Source organism: Passer domesticus, chromosome 1 (assembly GCF_036417665.1).
Source record: "Passer domesticus isolate bPasDom1 chromosome 1, bPasDom1.hap1, whole genome shotgun sequence".
NCBI lineage: Eukaryota > Metazoa > Chordata > Aves > Passeriformes > Passeridae > Passer > Passer domesticus.
In genome coordinates this window covers 65,737,557-65,755,574 of record NC_087474.1, presented here as the reverse complement: position 1 = coordinate 65,755,574, position 18,018 = coordinate 65,737,557, and the positions used below count along the sequence as shown (strand labels likewise).

At 38.3% G+C, this 18,018-nt stretch overlaps 1 long non-coding RNA gene across 3 annotated transcripts; it reads left to right on the top strand.

Annotated features, from left to right (window-relative positions):
* The first annotated feature begins 4,872 nt into the window (after positions 1-4,872).
* Positions 4,873-15,894, top strand: LOC135301465 (uncharacterized). 3 transcript variants are annotated; one of them, XR_010363215.1, is made up of 5 exons: positions 4,873-4,983; positions 7,754-7,864; positions 9,673-9,838; positions 11,768-11,884; positions 15,586-15,894. It is a non-coding gene; the product is annotated as an uncharacterized LOC135301465 (long non-coding RNA). The 3 variants fall into 3 exon arrangements; XR_010363212.1 differs by lacking the exon at positions 4,873-4,983 and adding an exon at positions 7,406-7,675 and having other exon boundaries at positions 7,754-7,849; XR_010363209.1 differs by lacking the exon at positions 4,873-4,983 and adding an exon at positions 7,406-7,675.
* The last annotated feature ends 2,124 nt before the right edge of the window (positions 15,895-18,018 follow it).

Here is an 18,018-nt window from a genome sequence, read left to right as displayed (position 1 = left end):
CAATAGAGATTTTGCTAACCCTAATGTTTGGTTATCTTTTGCATGTAGATCCGTGCATGTGCCTAGCTTTTACTACCTAGGATTTAAAAAGTGAAGCTTCTACCTAAAAACAAAGATTAATTACAGTAGCAAAATTACCACACATACAATTTACATACATACCATTTTGCAAATATCCAGGTACCAAAACCAAACCATTGACCAAATCTGAATTCTATCTATCATTCTATCTGCTGACTATCTGCATTCCCCCAGATGAAATCACAACTGTTGCCTGGACAAAGGCATTCTTAACATATTAAGTATATCATCAGCATCACATACGTCATCTAAACAAAGAATGCTACCATATTACATTTATAGATTAATACCCTATCTACTCATATAGATGAATTAATAAAAGAAATATTATTCCCTTAAAAATAAACCTTTTTATTGATTTCCTCCTTCAGTCAAGGTTCTTTCATTGTTTTGTGGTCATGATATAGCATAGCTTTCATTTACTAGGAAATTGTTACTGAATGTGTTAATATGCTCTGACAAAAAATATATTCCAACTCAGTTCTGTCATAGACTTCCTACTTGATGCCAACATTTCTTAAAATAATATCTATTCCCTATCTTGCAATCCAAAATAATCCAAATATTTTGAAGCTGCTACTGTGCAGCAAAATGTAATAGTTAATAAATTAAGCAAAATGGCTGGGATCTTCTTTTAACAATTTTCTTTTCAATCCAAATTGTTCTTCACCAGATCTGAGGAAAGAAAGAAATGGAATGTGATACAGACTCAATTGGACTTTGATAAAAGAAAATTGTGATTATCAAAATATGGAAACTGGACCTAGTTTATCCTACACTGATGTTTAGGTACTCTCCAGCTTAGGTCACATGTTGTATTGTATTATTATATTTGGATTCCTTTTATAGATCTCTAACCTAGTAAAATTTATCAGAGAATAAATATAGACTGATTTGTAAGCTGCAATCCTGAATACAAATTACATCCTTCAGCCTCCAATTGTAATTTGTTTTCTTCATGTTCTCTTTTTTTTCGCTTATTGCATTGCACAAGTGAAACCAGCTTTCACTGCAGAAATTCACAAAACAAATAGTATTTTACAAAAAAAATCAATGTAAGTACATAGCACTGCTTAGTTTGACCACTCTGATAATAATGAAAAGCAAAACTGCATGATTCTATACACAGGCATAGGTATACCACTTCTATCCATCTGGTAAAGTATTTGATAAAAATTGCATTTCTACAGTAAACAGGCTCTGGGAAAAGCAGTTCATGAGATAGCCACTTGGTGGGAAACAAACAGGACTCCTAGGACACAGCAGAATTTTCCGTAGTTTCTTTACAGTATCTCAAGGCGGGATAAAAAAACCCAAACAAAACATTCCTTACTTCACACACAATACGAAATCTTTGTAAAGTTGTCCCACAAGTTTCCCAATCATTCAGTCACAGTTTAATACCAGTAAACTGTCTGTTCTTCCTTCTAATTACTATCAAATATTGCTGCATGAATACACTGTTTTGAGCTGCCATTTCCCACTCAACACTGTAAAAATATATACATGTTACTTGAACACAGTGAAAAAAATCCACACACAGATTCTCACACCAAACCATAATCCTAGGTCTGATGTAAAATCACTTTGGACCATGCAATAAAGCCAAAAACAATTCTGCCAAGTCAGATTTATAAAGCAGAAAACCAGTTTTTTGCTTGTAAATTAATTTTCTTAAGTTTGACATTTAAACTGCTCCTGACTCAGCACTATTGTGTATCAGTATCTTCTTCCTGTCTGACAGAGAAATGCCTTAATTCTCATAATACTTCATCTTTAATTCCTATGTTCAGTATTTACTTCTAAATAAATGGACCCTCACTATAAGAAAGACAGTGACTGTGTGTTCAGAGAAGGGCACAGGAGCACAGGCCTGATGAGGAGCAGCCAAAAAAGCTGTTAGCCTGTTTAGTCTGGAGAAAAGGTGGTTCAGGGGAGATGTTACTACTCTCTACAACTACCTGAAAGGAGGTGGTGGTATTATATTGGCAGGGCCCCCAGACAAAGGAAGGAATGATGAATCTGACTCCATGTTCTCAGAAGGCTAATTTATTATTTTATGATACTATATTATATTAAAGAATACTATACTATACTATACTATACTATACTATAGAATACAGAAAGATAGTAATGAAAACTCGTGACTCTCTCCAGAGTCTCGACACAGCTTGGCACTGATTGGCCAATGAGTGAAAACAACCCACAGCAGAAAGCAATGAAACAATCACCTGATGGCAAACAATCTCCAAACATATTCCAAAGGAGCAAAACACAGGAGAAGCAAATGAGATAATATTGTTTTCCTTTTCCTCTGAGGCTTCTCAGCTTCCCAGGAGAAAAATCCTGGGCGAAGGGATATTTCAGAAAATATGAATATGACAGTGGTAGTGCAGTAAGGGTTGATCTCTTCTCACATTTAACAAACAAAAAGACAAGAGGGAACAGCCTCAAGTTGCGTCAGGGGAGATTTAGATTAGATATTAGAAAAAAAATTCTTCACTAAAGGGTTAACAAGCATCAGAACAGACTGCCCAAGGAACTGTTTAAGTCACCATCCCTGGAGGTATTTAAAAACTACATAATATGGCAGTTGTGGACATGGTTTACTGACTTGGCAGTGTTAGGGTAATGGTTGGACTGAATGATCTTAAAGGTCTTTTCCAATCTAAATTATTCTATGATTATATTATTCTATAAAACAGAGTAGTAAGCTTCAATCTAGGCAGGTCAAGACCCTGTGGCAGTGTTTAGCAGTTAAGATAAATAAATGAGTGGTGCCTATCTTTTCCAGGAAAAATGAAGCGCGGAGAAGTCTGTATGGTGGAGTATATGTTGTCTATTTCACCCACAATTACATAAACTGCTTTATGTGAATGTCAAGTTCAATTTTGGAGCAAAAAGGGATCATGCTCTTTCATGGACCATAAACTCATCCATGACATTTTTTATTTCCTGGTGTCAACTTCCCAAGGAACTGAAAAGGTTAAAAAAGCCCAAAGCAAACACCACTACCTATTTTTGTGAGACAACAGATCAGTCAGCTGTACAGATCAGGGTGCAGCTTAAGCAATTAGTTCATGTGCAGACAGCTTGCTCTTGAAGTTAGATTTATGGGACGAGTCGGTTTTACTGAATTGTCAGAAGCAGTTTTCAGTTTGAAATTGTTCAGACAACTGCAGGACATAATTTTCTGTTTCATTGGCACAGATTTATAGGCCTTGCCAGCAGATTTCAAAGTGATTTGTTTTGAGAAAAAGATATCCACTCTCTCAAAATAACACAAGAATCACAGCATAAAGCTTTTATAGATTTACCACATAATATTTAGTAAACTGGACTAAAGCAACCTCTTCCTCATTAGCAGTTCTTTTTTTAAACCCATAAAAAACAAAAATAAGTCATTACATAGCACAGGGCAATTTCAACCCTCAGGAAGAACACTGAGGAAAAGTGGCAAATAATTTGTAAGGCTCAAAAAATCCCAAGGAGACAGGCAAAACCCAATCATATTTTATGAAGAACAGGGTATGTGAAATCAATCTATTATTCCAGTAAAACATGTTATCAAGTTGTATGAATATAGAATAGGCAGCTACAGTTAGAAGCCCTAATTTTTACAAGACTTATTGATACTTCTTTTCTTTACATGCTCATGAGCAAGTTGAGAGTGTAGTACAGTGTAGTTGAATCTGTTGTAAATTTTTAATGTCTGTATTCAGAGTAATAGCTATCACTTTCCAACAGAAAGGCTTTTTTGGGTTTTAGTTTGAGTACTTTACTGTTATCATTAATTAGACAATATGTATAATGCTGAGAGTGTGTTTAGCATTAGTACCCTCAGTGTTAGAGGAAATGCAAATAAACTGAAGATCAGAATAGAATTCAAAATTACTTGGGCTAACTCAACACATGGTCTGAAAAACAGTAAGATACAGATGAGATATAAAAGGTACAGAAATCAGAAGGTAGAAAAGGGTAATGTAATAATACTTAAAGGCAGAAAGCCGGAGAAACACCATCTTAGACATGCAAATAGATAGAAAGGTCTCACATTGAGCTGTATGCATTATTTTGTGTAACATAATCTAAAAATATTGCAGAAGATTTAAAAGTCCAAAGCTTAGCAAGAAGGTAAGAGCTTTGTAAAAGTATAACCTACAAGAGGACTGAAAGAAAATTAGAGGAGCCTAAGTAGATGCATGACAATAATTTTCAAATCTAGAAATCAAATCTTTATGAAAAAGGTAAGACATAGTACTCTTTCTATTTCTGCTAGAGAAAGATTTAGATTTAAACTTTAGGGTGCAAAAAACCTTAAAAAGGTGAATCACTGGAAGATATTTGTTTGAGTAGCTGTGCTGTTCAACACTTCAGGCCTTTAAGAACACATTAAGATAAACTTTATTCATTTGGACATCACCCTGCAAAGTAAATGTTTTAACAGTAAATGAGAAAGAGTTCTGAATTCCAAATCTCAATTTCTCCAAGTTTATTCTCATAAAAAGAAGCACGATGTACACACAAAATCATCAAATTATTTCCAGTCAAAACATTTTACACTGTGGAAAATTCTATCATTTTCTGTATTCTCAGCATCATACCTTTAAGAGTTGTAGCAGCGAGGCAAGGTGGTCTGTGCCACTACCTTCACCGCAAGCGTTCTCAGAGGGAGAACATTTGGGCAGGCACATGACAATAACACACTCAAGCACACCACAGCTAGCAGGCAGGTGTGACATGGGAACATCTTCTGTATGGGGTTCCAGAGAGGGTTTATTAGGTTCTGGCACTGAAGGCATCCAGGGACAGAAGATGATGGACAGCAGAGGGTCCAGAGTATAAATATGCGAAAGACAGGCTGAAGCAAAGCATCAGGTCCAATCAACTGAGGGCATAGAGGTAGTACAAAGGGCAGGAGCCAATAGGGAGTGCCAAGGTGGACAGAGAGGGTTACATTAACCAATGAGGAAACAGGGAGTGGGGAATAGACTGTCCGTGTGTTCCGAAAGACAAGTCGCCAAGGCAAACATCCAGCCTGGATGGGCAAGGAGATTTTGGAGGAACTCAGGAATGAAAAAACGATGTAATATCTTTGGAAGGAGAGTCAGGTTTCTCAGGTAGTATTTAAGAGAGCTGTTAGGATATGTAGGAAGAAAATTTGGGAGGCTAAAGCTCAGTTTGAACTTAAAATGGTGACTTTTGTAAACTATAACAAAACTGTTTCTATAAATACATGAATGGTAAAGGAAGGGTAAGACTAACCTTTGTTCTTTATCAGATGCAGAAGGGAACTTTGTTACTGTAGATGAGGAGAAGGCAGAGATGCTTAACACCTTCTTTGTCTCAGTTTTTAGTGAGAAGACTTACTTTAGTGAGAAGACTACACTCGGGATAACCGTCCTCTTGGGTTACTCAATAATATCAGGTCCCCCCCGCCATTAGAGGACACAGTCAGAGAACTACTGAGCCACTTGGATATTCATATATCCATGGGACCAGATAGGACCCATCCCAAGGTGATGAGGGAGCTGGCAGATAAGCTTGTGAAGATGCTCTCCCTCATTTACCAGCAGTCCTGGCTCACTGGCAAGGTTCCAGATGACTGGAAGCTGGCCAGTGTGATGGCCATTCATAAAAAGAGTGGGAAGGAGGATCCTGGCAATTATAGGCCAGTTAGCCTGACCTCAGTACCCGGTAAGGTTATGGAACAGTTTATTTTGTGTCATCACACAGAACTTACAGGATGGCCAGGGTATCAGACCCAGCCAGCATAGGTTTAGGAGCGGTAGGTCATGTTTGACCAACCTGATCTTTTATGGTCAAGTGACCCACCTGGTGGATGCAGAAAAGGCTGTTGATGTTGTATACCTGGATTTCAGCAAGGCCTTTAACACTGTCTCCCACAGCATACTCCTGGAAAAGCTGGCAGCCCACTGGCTTGGACAGGATCATTCTTGCTGGGTTAAGAATTAGCTGGATAGCTGGGGCCAGAGAGTGGTGGTGAATGGTGCTGCATCCAGCTGGTGGCCAGTTACCAGTGGTGTCCCTCAGGGGTCTGTGCTGGGACCAGTTCTGTTCAATATCTTTATTGATGACATGGATGAGGGGCTTGAGTCTTGCATTAGTAAATTTGCAGACGACACTAAGCTAGGAGCATGTGTCGATCTGTTAGAAGGCAGGAGGGCTCTGCAGAGAGACTTGGAATGGTTGAATGGATAGGCAGAGTCTAACAGGATGAAGTTTAATAAATCCAAGTGCCAAGTCCTGCATTTTGGCCACCATAACCCCTTGCAATGTTACAGGTTGGGGACAGTGTGGCTGGACAGTGCCCAGGCAGAAAGGGACCTTGGGGTACTGGTCAACAGCTGGCTGAACATGAGCCAGCTGTTGACCAGTACAGTGTGCTCTGGTGGCCAAGAAGGCCAATGGCATCCTGGCCTGTATCAGGAATAATGTGGCCAGCAGGAGCAGGGAGGTCATCCTTCCCCCAGACTCGGCACTGGTGAGGCTGCATCTAGAGTACTGTGTACAGTTCTGGGCCCCTCAGTTTAGGAAGGTCATTGAGATGCTCGAGTGCATCCAGAGAAGGACAGCTATTTTGAGGAGGGACTTGGAACACAAGCCCTATCAGTAATGACTGAGGGAGCTGTGGTTGTTTAGCCTGGAGAAAAGGAGACTTAGGAGTGACCTTATCACTCTCTACGACTTCCTGAAAGGTGGCTGTAGTCACATGGGGGTTGGTCTCTTTCTCCAGGCAGCAACTGACAAAACAAGAGGACACAGTCTTAAGCTGTGCCAAGGGAAATATAGGTTGGATATTAGGAAGAAGTTTTTTACAGAAAGGATGATAAAGTTCTGGAATGGTCTGCCCCGGGAGCTAGTGGAGTCACCATCCCTGTATGTGTTTAAGAAAAGACAGGGATATGGCACACAGTGTCATGGTTTGGTTGAGGTGTTGGACTCGATGATCTTAAAGGTCTCTTCTATCCTAGTCATTCTGTGAATTCTGTGAATATTCTAGAACAAGACCCTTTTACAACGGGTAAAAGGGGTAGGGATAGCCAATGGGCCAGTGGGGAATACAGAACTGAGGTAAATTAGCATAGTGGTGCAGAGCACTATGGCGGAAAACTTCTGTCTCACCCTACCCTATGGGGGATGCCCAGAGTCTATGGTGCATCCCTACAGGGTATTGCCACAGCCCTTTTCCCAGTAGGCTCACAGGTCTCCACATAAGAGCACCACGATATGGAATCACAGAATCAACTAGGTTGGAAAAGACCTTTGTGATCATCAAGTCCAACCTATGACCTAACATCACCTTGCCAAATAGACCATGGCACTAAGTGTCACCTACACTTTTTTCTTAAACACCCCCAAGGATGGAGACTCCACCACCTCCCCAGACTGGCAAACCGTTCTGATGCTCAATCACTCTTTCTGTGAAAAACTTCTTCCTAATGTCCAGCTTAAACTTCCCCTGGCACAGCTTAAGACTGTGTCTTCTTGTCCTGATGCTGATTGCCTGGGAGGAGAGACTGACCCCCACCTGGCTACACCCTCCTTTCAGGCAGTTGTAAAGAATGATAAGGTCTCCCCTGAGCCTCATCTTCTCCAGGATAAACAACCCCAAGCTCCTTCACCACTTGTCATTGGATTTGTGTTCCAGACAGTTCACCAGCCTTATTGCCTTTCTCTGGACACAATCAAGCATCTCAACATCCTTCATAAACTGAGGGGCCCAGAACTGGACACAGTACTCAAGGTACAGCCTCACCTGGTGAGTATAGGGGAAGAAGCACTTCCCTCGTCCTGCTGGACGCACTATTCCTGATACAGCTCAAGTTGCCAATGACCTTGGCCTCTGGTCCATAATTCTAACTCATGTTCCGTCTGCCATCAATCAGTATCCTCAAGTCCCTTTCTGCCTAGCCTCTGTCCAGCCACTCAGTCCCCAACCTGTAGTGCTGCAGGGGGTTTTTGTGGCCAAAGTTCAGGACCCAGAACCTGTACTTAATAAAACTTGGACTTGGCCCATCAATCCAGCCTGTCCAGGTCCCTCAGCAGAGCTCTCCTACCCCCCAGCAGATTGACAATCTCCTCCAACTTGGTATCATCTGCAAATTTTCTAATTGGTAGACTCAATCCTGTCATCCAGATCATCAATAAAGGTGTTAAACAGGACTTCTCTGCTTGTAAACAGCAGGCCCAGCGGACCTTCACCTGTGGTAGGCTCGCTCACCAGCTGAGACTAGAATCTCTCCTCCATACACCCTAATAATGTCCTAGACTCCCTCTTCCCCACTGAGCTGAGTTCCCAGCAGGTATCTGGAAGGTTAAAGTCTCCTGCAAGAACAAATGCTGGCAATCTTGGAACATCCTGCAGCTGCTTATAGAAAAATTCATCTACTTTTTCATTCTGCTTGGGTGGTCTATAACAGCCCCACCAGCATGCCAGCCTTGTTGGACTTCCCTTTGATTCTTACCCATAGGCATTCAGCCCTACTGTCAATTAACCTCAAGTTCTACAGTGTCAAGAGACTCCATAATAAACAGAGCTACCCCTCCTACCTCTCATGTCTCTTGTGAAGAGCATGTAGCCATCCATTGCAGCAGTACAGTCATGAAAGTCATCCCACAAGGTTTCTGTGATACTACATTACAGCTCTCCTTCTGTACAATGGCTTTTAGCTCTCATTTTTTACCCATGCTGCATGCCTTAGTGCACATCCACTTCAGTTGGGCTGATTTCAGGGTTGAGTCTGGTTTGTCACCCTGGAGAGCTGGGCTTAATCCCCTTCCCCCTTTTTTTCAGAAGCACTCAAAAACACCTAAGCTATGAATCAAACTTCAGACCAAATAAATATAATCACAGAGTTGGAAAAAGTAATTTTATTCCATAGATGATAATTATTTTTCTAAATGTAGACAGGAAAAAAGTCCCACATAATCCAAAATAGTGGTAAGCATTGTTTATACTATCCTGCTGTATTTCTGGTTTTATTGTATAAAGTGAACCCTGCACTGAATATTAAAGAAGGTATTTTAAGTTGCAAATGTTGAAAAGAATGTTGCTTGTGTATAGGTACAACACAATTTTAGAGTTTAAAAAATTTTTCATCACCAAAGGAGGGGCCTCTTTATACACTTACATCTTGCAAAATTTTCCTCTCTCAATTAACTGTTTCTTTTCCTATAAATTTTCTGTAACAACCAAACACAGCTGCCAAATTGTATTCTCTGATTTTGACATGATGCCCAGCAGAGGCAGAGAAAATTCAAAATATTACTCAGCTGCCAAAATTACAAAAATTCTGACATTTCCCCACTCTGATGTTTTAATAGCAAGATTGAGAAATACGAAGTCGTCAAATCTGATGAACTTAAACATTAGGATTTTTTTTTTTGTTTCACTAACAAATTAAAAAGGTAAACTTTCCAAGGTGGACTTTACGTGTAAGCACAAAGAAGCATACATGAAAATATATCAAACAACATATTGTTTTAAGCAACCTGTAGTTGCTTAAAAACCTTTCTGAAAGGGGAAATACAATCTATTAATTTTATTCTGGTTTCTGGCAAGTGCAGTGGACCTGGACAGATGATATAAGGCTACGTGGCAAAAGGCAGTAACAGTTGGGGGTACCCAATTAATACCATCCCAGGAGTTGTCAGCCCATCAAAGACCCAGCTGCACAAGACTGGCTAAAATGGTTGTCTCTAGGTGTTCTCCTTCTCCCAGTCTTCAAAAGAGGTACTGACATATGTGGGTTAAAATCAGGCAAAAACAGCAAAACAAATAACAATTGAGTTTTTCTTCATGCAACAATAGACTGTTGGGATGTCTTGCCACTGAATACTGTGATTTTGGGATTTTTCATGGGTTGCAGAAGAGATCAGACAAGTACTTACAGAGGAAATTGCAGTGAGAGCTACCAAACTAAAACAGGATCAAGAAATCTCAAGGAGTGAAAATACTCAGTGGCTGGAAGAGTACTTGGTAGGACATATGCTCTATAGTTGTCAGGTGGTTGCTGTTGCTTGATATAGATGAGTGACCCATAGCAGACACTTTTTTATTTATTAGGAGATGAAACATGACTGAAAGGCTCAATTTCTGAGACTTCATTCAGCAAAACTAAGTCTATGTCAAATTTTTTTATACTATAAAGTCTTCAGAAGACAGGAAAGATGAATTAGTATACTCTTCAATGAGAAAATTGGCCAGGAAATCTGCAATCGGTGAACCAAAACTACTACAAAAATGCAACCCAAAATTCTAAGATAAATTTAGTTGCTATGAGTTACAAAAAGGGATGTGCTCACATCAGATGGTTCATCTCGGAGTTAGAGAAAGCACACTTCATTTCTACAGATTTATCCAGCTGAAACTCTTCTATCCTCCTACTCTGCATGGAAAATACCCCACAAAACAAGTTCTTCATGTAACATTTTAAGTACTGTAGATATGTAACTCATACAAAGTAAAAGACATATTGTTGTATGGAGATAGAATATGACCAGAAAAGAAAAAAAAGATACATTTGCACTTAAACTGACATTTCAGTGTGAGGCAATGTTAATAAATTTCAACCAAAATGGTTGAAACATAACTTTCCATACACATTTGTGTACTTTTCCATTTTATGCAACATAGTTCTGAAGTGTTTTACACATGACTGTGTAACACTTCATGCTATACAGACACAAATAAGTGTATGTTTAATCACTGTGCATGTTTAATCAAGTCTGATTTGTCTCATGATAGTGAGTGCAAAGTCATAAAAAGGGAGAGCTGATCCTGGATTAGATATTCCTGTCTGCAAATGAGAATTCTTTCCCCCACCCACCAGCCTACTCCTCCCACACCAAAAAAAAAGCCTTTATCAGAGTTGATATGTTCCCCAAACATCTAATTTCTTTGAATTTTCATGAAAATAATTTCTAATTAACAAATTATCAACCCTACATTTGTACCTACATCTAGAAGAGTGTATGTACACAATATATCTCAATTTCTACTAGTGAAAGAGTGAGATGAAAGCCATGAGATACTGTTACAAAATGCTAAAAGTATTCATGCATTTCAACTAATGGAAGATGAAACCTGGTGTTTAGAATATAATCCCAGAACTGAATTTAACCTGTTATATTGTTTCACAATATATTCAAATATAGCTAACAACTGAAAATAGTGAAACTGATTATTTAGTCAATAAGCAGCTGCACTTCAACAACAGTTAGTTGTGCAGTTTTCTCTTCTCTTGTTCACTCAAGAAAAAGAATCACTACCAGCATCACAGCACCTGTCAACCCTATCTGCTTGCTGTCCAAACAAATTTGATTCTTGATGGCGTTTGTTTGACTGATCTCTATCTTAGAATTATCCCCACTTAACTGTGAGATATTTCAGTCACAGTTCACACTGCATGCATGATGAAGGTGATTCATAATTTGTTAGTTCCGCAGTGTGCTTATATTCAAGCTAAGTCAGTCCTTCTATCCTCCTTTTCTAGTCTCATCAGGGTAACATATTCAGGATACATTTCCTGTAAATTCTCATTAAGAAGGAAGAGCTCTTCCTTTCTGTACAAGTATAAGTAGAAAGGATTTTTTAGCTCTTAAAACAAAGAGTGGAAATTAGTCATCATGCAAATGGGTTCTAACTGTGTTGTTTTTCAAGTCCTAGATTACTAGAACTGAATCCTCTCAGTTCCCAGAAATGTGGCAATAATTAGGCTGGAAGGAAGGAAGAGATGAACAGGGAGTGAAAAAAAAAGTCAAAACAAAGACTGAAGAGGTATGACTAACAAAACCAAGCAAAAGGAGGAATAATAGACACTTTTTTCTACTAGAACCTAGTGAAACTGGCAGTCGTGGAAGAACAAAGATGTTATTGTTATTCCTGCACTTCCAAAATGTGACCACAAACTCGTGAAACAACAGTTCTGGATTAGGTCCAAAGTGCCATTAGCACTTGAACAAAAAAGAACTTATCTTGAAAAAATGCAAGGCATGGAGATTATACATGCAAAGGCATGGAGCATATTATGCCAAAACTCAAAATCATAAAATGATGAAACATGTGACACCAAAAAACAATTATCATAACTACACAGAAAGAGTGTTATATTATATGATCTTCTAATGTTTACAACAAACGATGGTATTATCATTGCAGATATACTATGGTGTAAACACAGCACACAACCACACAATCAAGAGATGCACAGATTTGGAGTGCATAGTGTGTGAAGGGATTGAGGGCCAAGTACTAGTTACAAGCTGCAGGCACAGATATGCAAAGCATAGCCAAGTATTTATTCTACTAAATATTTTTGTGATTATAGGAAGCATTCAAATTTATACTGTTTGAATTATTTGATCTATATCTCTGTAAAGTTGAGTCGACTACTTGTCATAAAATTAAATTGTGTGAGACTGTATAATGACCATTCTTGCTTTATGAAATTATCATAAAATAAACAGCTAGAAAAGTCAAAGTATTTTCAAGGACTTCATTATCTGTGAACAATAAAGCTCAGTTCATACAGGGAAGAATATATATTTACAGAGTAATGGAGGATCAAACTGTTAATTTTGTGTTTAACAGCATCTTGTAGATGAGGTGCTTCTCACACTACCTACTTACATTGACTTGCTGGATTCTGATAAGGGAAATTCTCTTTTGTCAAAGTGTGGTTTGGCAGTTTCACTTTTGAAGAAAAAAGAACATAGTGGTAGTGTAAAATGCTCTTTGTTTAAGAAATGCTCAGCAGCTGAAAGTGACACAAAGCAGAGGCCAGGGAAGCAACAGAAAGGACTTGATAATACAAACTCAGTAGTTTCTACTTCTCTTTGTTCCTGCTTTTTTTCTTCCTGGCCATCTTTCAAAACTGCAGACTTGAAGATTAAAACACTCTGACATTGCAAAACCAACACAGAGGAAAATTCATTGGCATATCCAGATTATAGCTGTAAAGCATGCACAGAGTACCAGGCTGAAAAGCACAAGATATGCACTGTTCTGGTTACCTGCTTTTTAGGTATTTCAGGTTTGATTTTCTAATGGCACAAATATAACAAGGCAACAGTTAAGGCATTTACCCTCATTGATCTTCTGCGATCAAATCACTCTCAAGGCCTATCATGGAAATATCTGCAACCACTCTAGCACCTCACTGAATTTTAAAGGTTAAAATCCTTTGAATATAGTAACATCAAAACCAACAAGAACAAATATGCATATGCCACTCATTAATGGGAGTCATTGTTCTCACCAGACTATTCTTAATACATCAATGATTTTTCCTCAAAGAAAACATGTGAAGCACCAGCTTCAGTGAACAAAGTCAGAGTTTTGAAATGGACAGGTACCAATCAACAGAAATTAAAACATTTTCACTTTATTTCATTCAGTATCAGAATGGGACCAAGGGTAAGCCAGAGAAGTCCCAGAAGGCTGAAGAGGAAAGACCTAGAGTTCTTCCTTACAACTCCAAAATATAACTTAAAAGCCCTGTTCTGCCTGAAAAATGGGTTTCTCAGTCCTAGAGTGATAGAAAACATACAGTGATTGGCTACAACGGTTTCTATTTTCTTTTTGCTTTTAAAAAATGTATCAAAATAAAAATCTATTAATTGCTTCCCTGAAAAACTTAAGAGTGGGAATAAAACTGGCTTTCTCCTTATATAAAAAATAAAATAAATACAATTAGAGAGCCTGTTGAACATACTGATGTTCCCTACAGAAATCATATCCAGCTCCATGCCATGTCAAGGATGTATAGTTATTGTACCCTGTAGCTTTTCTTCATGAAGAACGAGGACTTTAAAAAATCAATGAAATAAAAGGCTCTCTAATGTAAAAGAAACACTAATTTTTGCTGGCCATTGATGCAGATAGAGTAAGAAATTATACCTAAATTTATCTGCATGTTTCATTTTGAAGAACTATTAAAACTACATCTAACTCCTATGAAATTAAGCATTCGTGCCTAATAGTGCAGGCCTAGTGTCTGCTTGCAGGTGAAATTTTACAAAGCTTAGCATAAAAATGTTAATCTCTTGGTTCTGATTCTGAAACATTATACCCTTTCACATACTTGGTTTATGGTACATTTGGTCATTTCACTTAGTAGCATTGTCAGATACAGTATTATCCAGCTTGATTTGAAATACAAAACTAAATCTGTTGTCGAAAAAAGGCAGTTAGAGTAAATAAACATTTTAAGAAATGCTTACAACATTCTATTTAAGCAACTAATGCTTCTGCACGAGAGGCATTGAAGGCTGAAACCTTGCAATAGACAGAATTCTTTGGAAGTCCATTGTGATACAGCAATAAGATGTCTCATTTAGGAAATGTTGTGAAGACTCTGCTAAGAGGCCTACAGAAGTATATTCTTTAGTAGGAGCATGTAATACTCTCTCACATAGCACTACTTCATAGGCATAAGTCTAACAACGGGTAATGTTGTTAGCTTGTTAAATCAATTTTGAATTTTTTTTTTTTTTTTTTTTTTTTATGATGTTGTCTTGATTTGAGATAAGAACAATTTGAAGAAGAACACTCTGGAATGAGTTGCCTCCCTCTATACATTCAACCAATCCCTTTCCACCAAAAAGGACTGGATATGAGTAGATATAACTGAAAAAGAATGTTTACTAACAGAAAGACAGGCAAGAGAAAAAAAATTACTCCTAGATACCAAACTACTAAAAACTCACGCCCCAACCCCACAGGAACAAAGAGAGACCTGAAATGTCAGAAATACCCTCCCCAAGTTAGCACTGGGCAGGGACAGCCTCAGGCCTGTAAGAAAAAGGGAAGAGATAGTGTCAGATCCCTTTTGGGAAGGCAGGAGCCTCACAGAGCAGTTCCAGCAGCAGATGACCATCCAACAGCTTGTCTGGAGTCAACTTCCTCCCCACAGACATGGACAGCAGAGCAGCCAGGGCCAGGTGAAGGAGCTGAGCTGGAGCCACTTGGTGTTTTCTCTTCTTGGCTGAGCACTCTAGATAGTGACCCAGACTGGAGCCAGGGATGTTCTGCTGCTGTTAGCACGATGCCTCAACTGTGGGCAGGCACCTGTAGAATTCGTCCCAAGGCAGGTCAAAACTGCTAACTGCAGCCTCTCTGATCTGAAGAAAAAGAAAACAAAAAACCAAAAGCAAACACAAAAAGGGAAGAAAAAACCTTTGCACGAGCAAAGCAGCCTGTGAAGCAAATGCCACATGGCAAAGACTCCAAAACTGCCTGGGATCACCAATTCAATAAATGCCAGTGATAGCATCCCTTATACACACAAGGTTCTCATTTGTAGTGTCTTAAACATACAATAACAACTTTTGGGTACAGGTAGATATGGAATACAATAGCATTATGAATCACCTCAGTCCACATGTATTGAATTAGGAAATAAAAATACAACAAATTATAAGAAATAACTATGGCTCTAAGTGATTATTTTGGAATAATATTTTCCTTCTGTTTTTCAGATTCCAATTACTTATTACATCTCCTCATGTATTCTTGCTTAAGCTGATAACCTGACTGTTGAATTTGAAGCTTAACACTCTAATTGAAGAGAAGTAAGGCAAATTTTTATTATTTATCTTGAGAGAGGAACTAATGAAACAGAAATATCTTCCCTAGAAAGGTCAGAAAAGGTAAAAATGGTTGGAAAACAGAAAGTATTAGAATCAACATCTGTTACTTTTGGTACAAAGACTTCCTATATTTACACCAAAATGTTCATCTAAAAGATTTTTTTACCAATTTTTTACCAATATGAAAATCTGTAAGGTAATTTCCCTTTACTGAGAGGATATTTTCCGCTTCAAACAGTAAATCCAGTATCATAAATTGCTCTGATATTCTGTATCTTTCTTTCTTCTTAAATTCATTGCTAATACTCTTAGCAAAGATTTTAGAAGAAAATTAACTGATGAATGGAATAGGAAACAAGCAAGCAAGGGGAACTTCTTCTGAGGCTGTCATAAAAAAAATGGCTAGTGGGAGTAAGGTCAGGTGATGTGTGTGGCTTTATATGAAATAGCAAGTTTCTGTCCACTTCCACTTAAATTATGGGGGCTTCATTCTGCTCCTCTTCCTTCTCTTCCAATTCAGGGTGCTGAGTACCCTGAGAACAACCTTACCAATAAATACTGAGGAAATGAAGGCATCAAGTATCTTAGCCTTTTCCTCATCCTTTGTCCCTATCTGTCCCATTGCATGCAATAAAGGATGAAGATTCTCTTTAACCCTTTTTTTGTTGCTGATGTATTTATAGAAGCTGGTTTTGGTTGATTTTAGGGTTTTGTATGGTAGTAGCAAAATTAAGTTCTAGTTGGACTTTGGTCCTTCAAATTTTCTCACTGCTGAACATCGTGTCATTCCTGTAGTCCTCCTAAGTTATCTATCTCTTCTTCCAAAGGTCATAAACTCTCATTTTTTTTTTGTCCTGAGTTCCAGCCAAAGCTCTCTTTTCAGCCAGACTAGTATTCTTACTCCATCTTATCTTTTTGGCATATGGGCATTGGCTTCTCCTCTGTCTTTTAGATTTACTATTTAAAACACATCCTGCCCTACCAGAGTCCGTTACCCTTCAGGACTGCCTCCTCAGGGAAAGTCTCAACCATGGTCCAAAGCAGGCCAAAATCTATCTTCTGAAAGTCTAAGGTGGTCATTCAGCTGATCCCCCTCCTTACTTTTCTGACAATTGAAAACACTATTATTTCATGATGTGGCCAAGAAAGTCTCCAACAATCACAATAATAACAAGTCCTTCTCATTTTATAAATGGGAAGTCCAGCAGGCCATGTCCCCTGGTTGGCTTACTCACCAGCTGTGTCAGGAAGTTCTATTCCACACACTCCAAGAACCCTCTAGATTTTACTCTCTCCTGTATTTATTTTCCTTCAGACATATGGTAAGTTTAGGTCCCCCACAAGAACAAAGGCCAGTGACCATGAGACTTCTCCAAGGTGCTTATAAAATAATTTATCTGCCTCTTCATCTTGGCCAAATGGTCTATAATAAAGAACAATCAACTTCTTCCTCAGGTTACCTTAACTTTGTTGTGAGCTGGTTGAATTTTGAGTGGTTGGTAAATCCATTACATGCATTTATTAGTGCACATATAAATAACTTTTCTGAAAACAAGCATTTTATCGGCATATAAATAATATAAACACCTCATCCCTCTAAAAAAACCATATTGATACAAATCCACACAGATAAGTAGATCATCATAAGGAACTGTAAAAGTTACGGCACACATACATTCTTATCTGTTATGGATTTTGACGTAAATGGAAAGAAACTCAAAAGATATATGTTTTCAAATAGAAACTTCTAACATCAAAGTGAAATTATATCAAGTGAAATATGAGAACAATTTCTCTATGATACAAAATTTGATTGGATAATTTGAAAGGAAAGGAACTTGAAGGCAAGTATTAGTAATTAGAAACATGACAAGCTGATTACTTCCTCTGGGACAAAAGTAACTTTGTTGTTGGAGAAACTAGTAGGATTACTATGGGACAGATTTGTATGATCCTTTTATCAAGAAGATAGTGTGTATCAGCATCTAGTAAAAAGACATCCCTTCAGCTCATTTTACTATGCCACAAAACCTAGAAGAATACTGTAGGTTTGCATGTGTATTTTCCCATTCTGGTCTAAACTCTGTACTATATTCATTACATCCAGCTATCAACTACATAATCAAGAGAGATAAAAGTTGAGGCAGTAGAGATTAGAATTTTGTAGGAAACACGGGGAAAGATACATATCATCAGATACACAGTAAAAATTGTGAAGACATCTAGAATAACTGTATCCATTTACCATTGTCAGCAATAGACTTCTATTCCTGTAGTTGGGAAGAAGCACAATACAGATGCCACTCACAAGCTGACCTCTTC